Source organism: Capra hircus, chromosome 7 (assembly GCF_001704415.2).
Source record: "Capra hircus breed San Clemente chromosome 7, ASM170441v1, whole genome shotgun sequence".
NCBI lineage: Eukaryota > Metazoa > Chordata > Mammalia > Artiodactyla > Bovidae > Capra > Capra hircus.
Window position 1 is genome coordinate 63,794,981 of NC_030814.1, and position 13,036 is coordinate 63,808,016.

Consider the following 13,036-nt stretch of genomic DNA (forward strand, 5'->3'; position numbering starts at 1 on the left):
TGGAAGAACTATACAAAAAGATCTTCACAACCAAGATAATCATGATGGTGTGATCACTCACCTAGAGCCAAACATCCTGGAATGTGAAGTCAAGTGGGGCTTAGAAAGCATCGCCATGAACAAAGCTAGTGGAGGTGATGGAATTCCAGTTGAGCTATTTCAAATCCTAAAAGATGATGCTATGAAAGTGCTACACTCAATATGCCAGCAAATATGGAAAACTCAGCAGTGGCCACAGGACTGGAAAAGGTCAGTTTTCATTCCAATCCCAAAGAAAGGCAATGCCAAAGAGTGTTCAAACTACCATACAACTGCACTCATCTCACATGCTAGTAAAGTAATGCTCAAGATTCTCCAAGCCAGGCTTCAACAATATGTGAACCGTGAACTTCCAGATATTCAAGCTGGTTTTAGAAAAGGCAGAGGAACCAGAGATCAAATTGCCAACATCTGCTGGATCATCAAAAGAGCAAGAGAGTTCCAGAAAAGCATCTATTTCTACTTTATTGACTATACCAACACCTTTGACTGTGCGGATCACAATAAACTGTGGAAAATTCTGAGAGAGATGGGAATATCAGACCATCTGACCTGCCTCTTGAGAAATCTGTATGCAGGCCAGGAAGCAACAGTTAGAACTGGACATGGAACAACAGACTGGTTCCAAATAGGAAAAGGAGTACATCAAGGCTGTATATTGCCACCCTCCTCATTTAACTTATATGCAGAGTACATCATGAGAAATGATGGGCTGGAAGAAGCACAAGCTGGAATCAAGATTGCTGGGAGAAATATCAATAACCTCAGATATGCAGATGACACCACTGTTATGGCAGATAAAATGAAGAACTAAAAAGCCTCTTGATGAAAGTGAAACAGGAGAGTGAAAAAGTTGGCTTAAAGCTCAACATTCAGCAAACAAAGATCATGGCATCAGGTCCCATCACTTCATGGGAAATAGATGGGGAAACAGTGGCTGACTTTATTTTTGGGGGCTCCAAAATCACTGCAGATGGTGATTGCAGCCATGAAATAAAAAGATACTTCCTCCTTGGAAGGAAAGTTATGACCAACCTAGACAGCATATTAAAAAGCAGAGACATTACTTTGCCAATAAAGGTCCATCTAGTCAAGGCTATGGTTTTTACAGTAGTCATGTATGTGTGTGAGAGTTGGACTATAAAGAAAGCTGAGTGCTGAAGAATTGATGTTTTCGAACTGTAGTGTTGGAGAAGACTTTTGAGAGTCCTTTGGACTGCAAGGAGATCCAACCAGTCCATCCTAAAGGAAATCAGTTGTGAATGTTCATTGGAAGGACTGATGCTGAAGCTGAAACTCCAACACTTTGGCCACCTGATGTGAAGAGCTGACTCATTTGAAAAGACCCTGATGCTGGGAAAGATTGAAGGCAGGAGGAGAAGGGGAAGACAGAGGATGAGATGGTTGGATGGCATCACCGACTCAATGGACATGAGTTTGGGTGGACTCCAGGAGTTGGTGATGGACAGGGAGGCTGGCGTGCTGCAGTGCATGGGGTCACAAAGAGCCAGACACGACGGAGCGACTGAACTCCCCATGTTATCATATTTGGAGACTGGGCATTTAAGAAGGTAATTAAGGTTAAATGAGGCCACAGGTTAGGGTTCTGTTCAATAGGACTCTTGTCCTCATGAGGAGAGGAACGGGTGACACCGAGGCATTCTCCTTCCTGCCCACAGTAGGAAGATCACGTGAGGAACAGAGAGGAGGTGGCCTTCTGGAGAGAGGCCTCACCAGAACCAGGCCTCTGTCCTTGCTCTTCTAGCCTCCAAAACAGTGAGAAAATAAATTTCTGTTGCTTAAGCCACCCAGACTAGGGTATTTTGTCATGACAGCCTGAGCAGACTAGTAATGCACATACTAAGGAGATGGTTAGCCTTCTTTCCCTCCCAAAGTCCATGAATGCTGAGAGCCAAACGTATATCTTCTAGGCAGAAGACTGGAGACAATTTCTCTGAACAATCTGACTAGTACAAGAGACAAAATCAAAAGACATCAGCAGTGACGATTCTCTTGAAAACAGCCTACCTAGATTATGCTACATGAAGTTCAGAGTTTAAATAGCCCCACCTAAAGGACGCAGAGCTTTCAAGTCAGCTTTTAAATGACCTCTACTCTTAAATGTGATCAGGCAATCAAGATTAACAAGGCACTTGTGGAGACTATATAATATGAAATATAGAGACCAAAATAAATAGGGAAGGAGAAGAAAACTTAAGTGAAATCACAGTACCTTAGAGAAGATATTATATCTATGAATCAAGAAAAAGATGTTATTTTAAAAAGGAATGTTTAGAAAACAAGAGAGAGATCTTGGAAACTTTTTTAAATGATGGAAGAAACACAATGCATAAAAATTTCAAAGATAAACAGCTCAGAAAATAGAGAAAACAAAAAAAATGGAAGAGAAAAAAATGAGAATACTGAGGAAATAGTTCAGTACATGTACCTCTAAATAATAGGTGTTTCAGGGAGTAGGTGGGGAGGTAGAACATAAAAAGAGGGGAAATGAAAGTGGAAATAACAAAGGAAACAATTTTCATAGGTAAGAGCGAAGAGTCGGGACACGACTGAGTGACTTCACTTTCCCTTTTCACTTTCATGCATTGGAGAAGGAAATGGCAACCCACTCCAGTGTTCCTTCTTGCCTGGAGAATCCCAGGTACAGCGGAGCCTGGTAGGCTGCTGTCTATGGGGTCGCATAGAGTCAGATATGACTGAAGCAACTTAGCAGCAGCAGCAACCAGAATTGAAGGATATAAGTTTCAAAAATGCTCACAAAGTGCCCTGCACGATGAATAAAAATATATCTACACTAAAGAACTGTATCACAAAATTTCAAACTAACAGGGCAAAGAAAATTTCCTATAGTAGAGAGGGAGAGAGAGAAACAGATTTCACTAATGGCCTTCTTGGCAACACTGTAACCATGAAGACAATGGCACAAGGCCATCAAAGTTTTGAAAGATTATTTCCAACCCAGAATTCTATACCCAGCCAAACCATCAAGTAAGCATGAGGCTAGAATAAACACATTTTCAAATATCCAAGGGTACCAAATATACTTACTTCTTTATAAGTTAATGGTGAAAAAAATGCGCTCCACTAAAGCAAAGAAGAAACCAAAGAAAGAGGAGGATATGGGATCCAGGAAATAGAAGATCAGCAGAAAAATAAAACGGAGGGAATCGCCAATATGCTAATGAAGAAACCTCAAACAAAAACTGGATAGCAGATCTAGAAAGCACCCGACCAAGTTCAGAGGCTGTGGGAGAGATTTTCTCAGAAGGTGGACACGATAGAACAAAGTTTGTGAAAACAATTTTAAGACAGACTTTATTCAACTAGAGAAGAGATTGGTGTTGAACTAGTGACCTATAACAAAACACTGAGCAGAGGTGGAAAAAAGGTAACTGATGAGAGGAAATGTTGGTCAGCAAAGTACGAGTCATCATAGTTCAGCTATGAATAGAACTTCAAGGGTCACAATAATTCAATCACCAAACACTGATATAATGAAATTATGCTATTAACTATTTTGGAACAATGGGAGATGGGAAGTGCAGGTGATGATGAAAAGAGAGTTAAATCCTCATTTTCACAGTAGGAAGTCAATCAACAATGCCAAAGATGGAAGAATTCAAGCAGAGCATAAGTACATTATTTAGAGACACAGAGGGAAATATCAAAAGAATCCACTTGATTACTAGAAGTATCAATAGTTGCCTCTGAGAAGTAGAAAATGAGAAGTCCAAGACCAAGACATGGGGGGTGTGTGCCTGTGTGTGTTTACACAAGTCTAGCGATGGCACCCTACTCCAGTACTCTTGCCTGGAAAATCCCATGGACAGAGGAGCCTGGTGGGCTGCAGTCCACGGGGTTTCGAAGAGTCAGACACGACTGAGCGACTTCACTTTCACTTTTCACTTTCATGCCTTGGAGAAGGAAATGGCAACCCACTCCAGTGTTCTTGCCTGGAGAATCCCAGGGATGCGGGAGCCTGGTGGACTGCCGTCTATGGGATTGCAGAGAGTTGGACACGACTGAAGCGACTTAGCAGCAGCAGCAGCAGCAGTAACATCTGACTCTCTAAACCATTTGCAAATGTAATTTTTATTTTTTTACATGAAATTTAAAACAAAAACTAATAAAGATTTTAAACAGTAAAACAATGAGAAAGAGGAAAAGGAAAGGAAGAAGAAGGGGTGAGAGGGAATGAGGGAGAAAAAGGTATGGGCATTCTGGCTTCTGAATTATTATCAGAAGCTACAAGTCAGCTTGCATGCTGCTTGCTCCAAAAGCTCCTACCTCTCTACTTCCTGACAGAAGTCACCTCTAGCTGCCAAGGATTCAGGGACAGACAGCAGATTGTGCCCCAAGTTCCATGCACTTGAAAGCTGTCCTAATAGCCCTCACAAAAAATAGATTTTCTCACTGAAAATCTATTTGGAAGGAATAGATGGGAATAGGATTTGGATGCACTTCCAAATCCTATATTGGAAGGATTCATTTTAGCCAAAAGTGGAAACAGTGACAGATTCTTTTGGGGGGGAGGGCTTTGAAAATCACTGTGGACAGTGATTGCAGCCACGAAATGAAAAAGACGCTTGCTCCTTGGAAGAAAAACTATGACAAACCTAGACAGCATATTAAAAAGCAGAGCCATCACTTTTCTGACAAAGGTCCATATAGTCAAACCTACGGTTTTCCCATTAGTCGTGTATGGAGGTGAGAGCTGGACCATAAAGAAGGCTGAGTGCCCAAGAGTTGATGCTTTTGAATTGTGGTGCTGGAAAAATCTCTTGAGAGTCCCTTAGACTACAAGATCAAATCAGCCAATCCTAAAGGAAATCAACCCGTAATACTCATTGGAAGGACTGATACTAAAACTCCAGTACTTTGGCCACCTGATGAAAAGAACTGAGTCATTGGAAAAGATCCTGATGCTGCAAAAGATTGAGGGCAGGAGGAGAAGGGGCTGAAAGAGGTTGAGATGGTTGGACGACATCACTGACTCAATGGGGCTTGAGTCTGAGCAAACTCCCAGAGGTAGTGAAGGACAGGAAAGCGGGTGTGCTGCAGTCCATGGGGTTGCAAAGATTCAGGCATGACTTAGCGACTCAACAACAACTCCAGGACCACCTGGGTGTATGGTCTCGCTCCTAGAAAACACCTATGTATTCACCAGTACAGGGGTAAGGTTGGTACTGAGGATGCTCTGAGAACCTCAAGCCTTACCCTAGAGGCATTTGGATTCTGATTCTACAGGGGGAGATAAGAATTCTGGGTCAAACAGGAAGGAGAGGGGTCCCTTGTCACCAGCTAGGTCAGGCTCAACCCCTGGGCTTTCTCCTCCACCTCGATCAAAGCAATGGCAGGACGCTGGTTTACGTTGAAACCATCTAAATGGGCAACCCTGCCTGAGAGCCATCTCTTAGCTAATCAGGAGGATTTCAGGGGAAGAATACTATATCAGTCCGAACACAAAAACACAAACCAGAAAAACTTGGAACAAAATTCCATCTTTTAACTATAAATGTTGTAACTAGCAATGAGTAGCTTCAGTTGGCTTGATTTTTCCCTTGTAATTATTATAGTAACTCACAGATATCTGAGAATACAAGAAGGTAGAATGAAGATCCCCCTTCCTGCTCAGGCTCCCAGGACCTCTGTCTGAAGGAAACCACTGTGAATGGTTTCTTAAGCATTCCTTGGGGTATATTCTATACATATGAACATGTGTATCAGCTTATACCTTTTATTTTAACCCAAATGAGAGTAAACCAAATGGGCATATTACTCTACACTTTCCTTTTTCTATAGTTTTTTAAAAAACATATCTTAGCAATATGTTAAGATCTGCAAGATACATTTTAGGGCCCCAGGTACTTTATAACGGCTGTCGGGTATGCCATTGTATTCAGGTACCTTAGTTTAACCAGTCCTCCATTGGTGGATGTTTATAGTCCTTTCTATTTTTTTCTCTACAATAAACAGGGAGGTAGTAAATGTCCTTAGATGCATATCACTGCACTCATTTATTAGCATATCCATAAGATAAATTCCTGTATATAGAAATGCTAAGTCAAAAGGATGGAGCATTTTTAATAGAACCTTCCAAACTTTCTCCACAGATCTTGCACCAATTCACACTCCCCACTCACTTACGTGAATATGTCTATTTCCCCATATCCTTTCCAACAAAAGGTATCAGCAAATTTTTAAACCTTCATTTGCTTGCAAGGTGAAAATTTTATCTTGCTATATTAACAGATATTTTGAAAAATATGGTTGAACTTCTTTTCATTTGCTAATAAGCTGTTCTTATTTCTTTTCCTGTGAACTATTTGCTCAAATCTTTACCCATCTTTCCACTGGGCTGTCTGCCTTTTTCTAATTGGTTTTTAGTTTCTTTTTATTTTAAAATTAATTTTGGGGGGAGTATAGTTGATTTATAATGTTGTGTTAGTTTCTGCTGTGCTGCCAAGTAAATCAGCTATACGTATACATGTATCTACACTTTTCAAGATTCTATTCCCATATAGTTCATTTACAGAGTCTAACTGATTTTTAAAGATTACTTAGAAAAGGAGGAGATTGGTTAACCTTGAACCAGAATTACATGCATGACTTTTCTAACAGTACTTGCATGTTAAATCCTACAATTGACTGGGAAGAGAGGATAGTCCTCCCAGGGTCTCAGGTGAGCCCCTGAAAGCTGGAGAAGGGTGGTGACAACAGTGGTCCCAACAGGTGGATGTTGTGTGAGTGCAGCTAGCACGCCAAGTGCTGAGTGCCTTTCACACATCATTTCATTGCATCCTTACCGTGACCCCATGAGGAAGGCATCATTAGTATCCCTATTTTACAGACAAAGCAGACTTAGATCCAGCCTGCCTAGGGGCTCACAGCCAGTAAACAGAGCTAAGATACAAACCCAGGCTACGGGACCCAGAGACCCACTGGTAACCACTCTGCCCTACTGCCCACACTGGATTCCCAGTGCCCAGCACATAGTAGGGACTGAGGGTCATGGTGATCACTCTGATTGCATCTTGATGCCATCCCGGAAAAGCAAACCACAAGAGTAGCCTGGGGGCCGTTGCTGACTGTCCTGTTCTCTGCTGAGTTCTCAGTGTCTAGAAAGGTCGCTGGCACAAAGTAAAGTGAAAGTGAAGTCGTGTCCGACTCTTTGCGACCCAGTGGACTGTAGCCCACCAGGCTCCTCTGTCCATGGGATTCTCCAGGCAAGAATACTGGAGTGGGTTGCCATTTCCTTCTCCAGGGGATCTTCCTGACCCAGGGATCGAACCCGGGTCTCCTGCATTGCAGGCAGACGCTTTACCCTCTGAGCCACCAAGGGAGGCACAAAGCAGGTGCTTGGTAAATGGTGGCTGAGTGAATGCATGAATGAATGATGTCTTCTTCCTGGACTGTGAGCTCTCAAGGACAAGGACTGTGACTGGCTTGTTCTCCCAGAGCCTAGCTCGGTGCCTTGCACCAGGAAGACCAAGACTGATCAAAGACAGTGTGTTGAAAGAAGCAAGCACCTCTCCACTGTTTGGGATGGTCCTCCCCACAAGCTTTAACTAACTCGTAGTCAAGCTAGAGGAACACCGCCAACCCTGGAAAATGTTCTATTGTGACACTTGCCATGTCACACTGGGAAGACCCATGTGAACATGAAGGAAGTAAGGGAGTCGGGGGAGCCGGGGCAGTAAGACACAGGCAGCCTGCCCACTCGCAGGTCATGCAGCTGGCCCCCCTCCTCCACCTCTGCAGAGGTTGTGCCTGCTAGTATTTCTCAGCGAGGAGAATAGCAGCAGCCCAGAGCCGCAATGGTCATTTCACAGTTTACTGAGGACACACCTAGCTTTCTGTCTGCATTAATTTATCTGGTCTTCAGAACAACCACATGCCACATGGACTATTTTTATTCCCAGGACGCAGAAAGGCACAGAGAGGTTAAATTGCTAAAGGTCATGAACTCAGCAGAGCTGGGGTTTTCACCAAACAGACCTCTGGACTCCTCTGCCAGCAGCAGTACTCTTCTCCCCTCTCCCTGAGGAAGGAGGAGCTCACCCCGCAACTCCCGCTCATCCTCCCAGACCCAGCGCCCCCTGCATCTCAGCTGGGGCTCCTGACTCCAAAGCCCTACTCCCACCCCGTGTCCCTCAGCCGGCTACCTGTGCTCCTGCTCTGTGAGCAAAGGCAGGAACTGCCTGGCTCATTGTTCAGCTTCCTAGGGTATGAGCACAGATTCCCCACACGGACCCTGCCCTCAAGTGCTCCCCCCGGTCTGCTCCCAGCACCGTGCAGTGGCCAAGGGGGCTCTTGAGGCCCCTCCACACTTCCTGTCATACGTCTGGCTGAGGGACTCAGCTCGCATCCAACAGCCTCTCATGCTGAAGGAACTGAATGAGGCCGCAGGTGACCTGGGCCCCATCTCAGTCTGTCTGCATCAGCCTGAGGGCAGATAGACAGGCAGGCTTTGCTGCCGGTTCTGTGAAAATGAAGTGAAAGTGAAAGTCCGACTCTCTGCAACCCCATGGTAACCCGTGCTAAAGAGCTTCGGCTCTGGTGTCCGTGAGGAGAGTGCGCGCTCAGTCCTGTCTGACTCTTTGCGACCTCGTGGCCTGTAGCCCGCTCAGCTCCTCTGTTCATGAAATTCTCCAGGCAAGAATACTGGAGTGGGTTGCCATTTCCTCCTCCAGGGCATACTCCCACCCAGGGATTGAACCTGTGTATCCCGTATCTCCTGCATTGGCAGGCAGATACCTTACCACCAGCTCTACCTGGGAAGCTCTGGTGTCAGACATGGGTTCAAATATACTCTGTGTGACAGTGGTTGAGTTACTCAACCTCTCTGAGCCAAAGGTTCCTTGGCTGTCAAATAGGGATAATAGTATCCCTCTCCTATCTCAGGAGGATAGCTAGTTAGTAAGACCCCACCTATTCCCTGAACCTGCGCTGTGCACAAGTCCTGGGCAGGTATTCTCACTGTGTCATGGACACAGTCCTGGGAGAGCCCTGAGGAGTCCTTTATCCAGGAGCACACTCACCAGCTCGCTCCATGTCTCCTCCCCTCCTTCTAGGCCTACAATCCCTCATGAGATACGTCTCAAGTTCTAGTCTCCAGCCAAGCTCACATGTGAGAGTAAGATGATGGATGAACTCTGAATCTAAAGATGTCCAACCCCCCACCATCCTCCAGGCTTGAGTCCACAAGTCCTCCCAGCTCCAGGCCTGTCAGGGCCTTTGGGAAAGTGGGGGCGGGAGGGCTGGAAGAAGAGCTGTCAAAAGCGGAACAGGCTTCACCCCGGGATCTTCCTCACCATCTGTCTTGCCAGGCATGGCATGGGGGGCCTCATCTATCCATCAGGATTGACACCAGATCCTTGCCCCCCAGCCATGTCTGGGTATCCCTCACCCAACCCTTCCCCTCCCTCTTCTATTCCCAGAGCTTGGCTGGTTGCAGGGCCGGGCTTGCTCTTAATTAGCCTGACAAAACTCAGTCACCAGGGGAAGTCCTTGAAGTTGAGGATTTCAACAAAGCTAAACCACTAAATCCTGTGGCCGCCAGCCTGTCTTCACAGCTTCTCCGGCTCTGCCAGAAATCGTGCTTACTCCCAGGCAGAAACCACAGTCCTGGCGGCTTCGGTGTCTCCCCCAGTCCTGGGCCACCTTATCAGGGCAGGCCTGGCCCATCCTTTATCTGCCTGCCATCTCTAAGTGCTTCCATCCCCCTGACAGGCCCCATAAAAGCTGGTAAAAGACAAGGCTGTCCCGCTTTTGACATTGCTAACTTCAAAGGCCACAGATGAGGCGGGCGCAATCTGGTTGCTTTGCTGAGTTGAGAGCAATGCTCGGTGCTCTTGCAATGACTGTTGGTCTGGGGATGACACCAGGAGCTCCAGAGCTTAGCAAGAAATGGTTAAGGGCACAGGCTCTGGAGCCAGGCAGCCCCAGTTCAAGCCCCAGTTTGGCCACTGGGTTACTGGACTGCTTAACCCTGTTACTGTGAAGCTTCTCTGACAAACAGGGATGATGAAGTTCACTTGTTTAACCCTCCAAATGTCACTGGGACAGGCCCGGCATGGTGAAGAGGACTCCCTTCTGTAAGGGCCTGGCTGCTTCTTGGGACTCCCTAGAGCCATCCTAACAGGGCCCTGGACAGCAGTGAGAATTGAACGTGATGGTGACGTCAGGAAAGAAGTGAAGAGAGCACCAGGCTACATGGCATCTGCAAGCTCAGTTCCCAACACCCACCCCAGGTCATCAGAGCCCACAGCTCCAAACCCCTTCATCCCATAGCGGCAAGAGTTTCTCCCCGCAGGGAGCAGGAGTTATTGTTTAATATGAGCACAGAGTTTCAGCTGGGTAAGATGAAAAGAATTCTGGAGATGGATGATAGAAACGGTTGCACAATACAAACTGACCTAATGTCACTGAACTGTATGCTTCCAAATGGTGAATATTATGCTATGAATAGTTTACCACAATTTTTTAAAAAGTCTGACCCTATGTTAGGAGGCAGTTGAGAGGAATGGAAACAAGGCACTCCCTAGCTCTTCTAAGAGCTCAAGCTGGAACCCAAGATTCATACTGGCTGATAATAGAAATGAAGTTAAACCAAGAACTGCCCCCCTCCTGCCAGCCCCAAACCCATCCCCTGGGCCCGTCAGCCCCCACCTGGGGCAAAGGAGCTGTCTCAGGAGGGGTCAGCCGTGCACACGGCCTCACCTCCCGGGGGTCCCTGAGTACAGCCCTGCCTGGCTCACACCCACAAACAGTGGCTGCGTAGAACCCTTGCTGCAGGTCCTTAGGACAAAGAAAGACGTGCAGAAAGGGAAAGAGGAAGAGGGAATTAAGTCATCCTCAGCTTTTCTCCCAAGTCTCACTGAGAAGAATCAAGACGCTTTTCGGGCCCACTGCCCAGAGACAAAACAGGAGATGAAAATATTTATTTGTTTCTAAGGCTCTTGCAATCCCAGGATGAAAAGCCCACCTTGGTTGTAACTTACTGCAGTCTGAGCTACTCCCCTGGCTGCCCCTGCCCCCAGGCAGCCATCCACTCACTCAGGTCCTGGTGCAAGAAGTTCCACTGGGGAGAAAAAGTAGGATCCCTGTCCCCACAGAAACGGAATCTGTTAAATGAGAATTATCCCCTATTGGCATCAGGGAGCCATAAATAGCCCAGCCGGCCCAGTTGAATCACCAGAGCTAGCACTGTGTCAGCGTTTCTATATAAACCAGGGTTTGCTAGGGGATTAGCTCACAGCCATAAAAAATTTGCTCCAGGCTGAAACTTGGCCTAAAGAAAATCTCAGCCTGAGAGTAGATACTGAAAAGAAAGCCAGACAGACACCGCCCCCAAGCCTGCCAAGGACAAGGGTGTCTCTGACCAGGACCTCTTATATCAGGGGCTCTGTTTTCACCAGCATATAAGAAACCCGGTGATTTAGGGCACCACTTGGGGTTGTCATAATTCAAAATTTGGTCCTTCCCACCACCACCCCTCACCACCCTGCAAGCCAAAAGAAGGATATTTGCTGCTCTGAGAGCTTCACATAGGCCTGGGTTCGGGAATGTATGATCAAAACCCTCCCCTTTCCCTGTTGATAGCTAAAAGTCAAGAAAAGAGAGATTTACCCAAGCAGGGAACCAGTGCTCATGCTGATTCTTTGTACAGTGTCAGGACAATGGGAGCTGTCTTCCACCCTAAAGCAAGGGCTGGGAACCTAACATATCCTAAAAGTAGAATAACTCCATACAAGACACAGGTGTAGTCAATGGGGAAAGGAAACTTTGCTTCGGTTTGGTTTTTTCCTTTATGGATAGGCAGTTAGTCCAACATCACCTGTTAAATAAAGCTAGACCCCTCCACACATCATTTCATACCTGGCTTCCTGGTGAACTAAAGATCTAAATGAAAAAGATACAACTATAAAAAATAGTAGAAGAAAACTTAAGGGGATGTATATATAAACTCTGAGGGAGAAGGTCTTCTTAAAGAAGACATAAAAACCAGAAGCCATAAGGAAAGAGAAGTTTTAATACGTGACAATACAAAGTTTTAAATTTTTAGGTAGCCAGATTTATCATAGACAAAATTAAAAGAAGGGAGAAAAGACTGCAACACTTATTGCTAAGGGTTTATATGCTATCTTTATAAAGGACTTCTACAGATAAGTAAGAAAAAGAGGCAAAGGATACAAAAAGGCAATTTAAAGAGAAGGAAATGTAAATTGCCAGTAAGCAGTGAAAAAGATATGCAACTTCATTAGTTGGGGAAATACAAATTAAAACAACAAATCTGGCCCATCAGAGTGATGGGAGAGTAATACCTAGGGCTAGTAAGGGAAGCAGGAGTGCTCACTCGTTCCTAGGGTCTGGTAAACTGCTATAATCTTTAGAAAAGATGTATAGCGCCGTCTATTAAAAGTTTAAATACCAGCAATCTCACTTATAGGATTATGTCCTGCGGGGCATCTCTACAAGAATGTTTACAGCAGCACTGTTTATTAGGGCAAAAAGTAAAATCAAAATGAATGTCCATCAGTTAAAGTGTTGAAAAAACTGTGTTATGTTTATACCATCAAATGTAAATTATGCCGCTATTAGGAGAATAAAAAGGATAAATAACATCTTACATGTACTAACAGAAAAGGCCATGCTGGATTTTTTTCCTTTTTAATTACTCATATATTATATTGCAGCATCCATGAACATCTATTGTCCTACTACTCATTCTATCTCTTTTTATTTTTCCTTTATATTAGTAAAATTTTTAAGAGTTATCCATGAATGTCAGAAAGTTTGAATATGTTTATGTCCCTTACTGATAAAGCAAGCTTTTCTTGGCAAATTTACTAGCTAGCACAATACCATGAGGTGGCTTAACTGAAAAAGCACTGTCAAGGTAGAGTGTTTGGTCAGTGCGAGCCAGATTTTATTTTTTAAAAGAAATAATTTAAAATAGGAAAAGTTAAAATTC

At 44.8% G+C, this 13,036-nt stretch overlaps 1 long non-coding RNA gene across 1 annotated transcript in view; it reads right to left on the minus strand.

Annotated features, from left to right (window-relative positions):
- LOC108636365 overlaps positions 1-11,181 on the minus strand; it is a 94,116-nt gene extending 82,935 nt beyond the window's left edge. The window contains exon 1 of the long non-coding RNA XR_001918302.1: positions 11,119-11,181. This is a non-coding gene — a long non-coding RNA (uncharacterized LOC108636365). The remainder of the gene's footprint in view (positions 1-11,118) is intronic.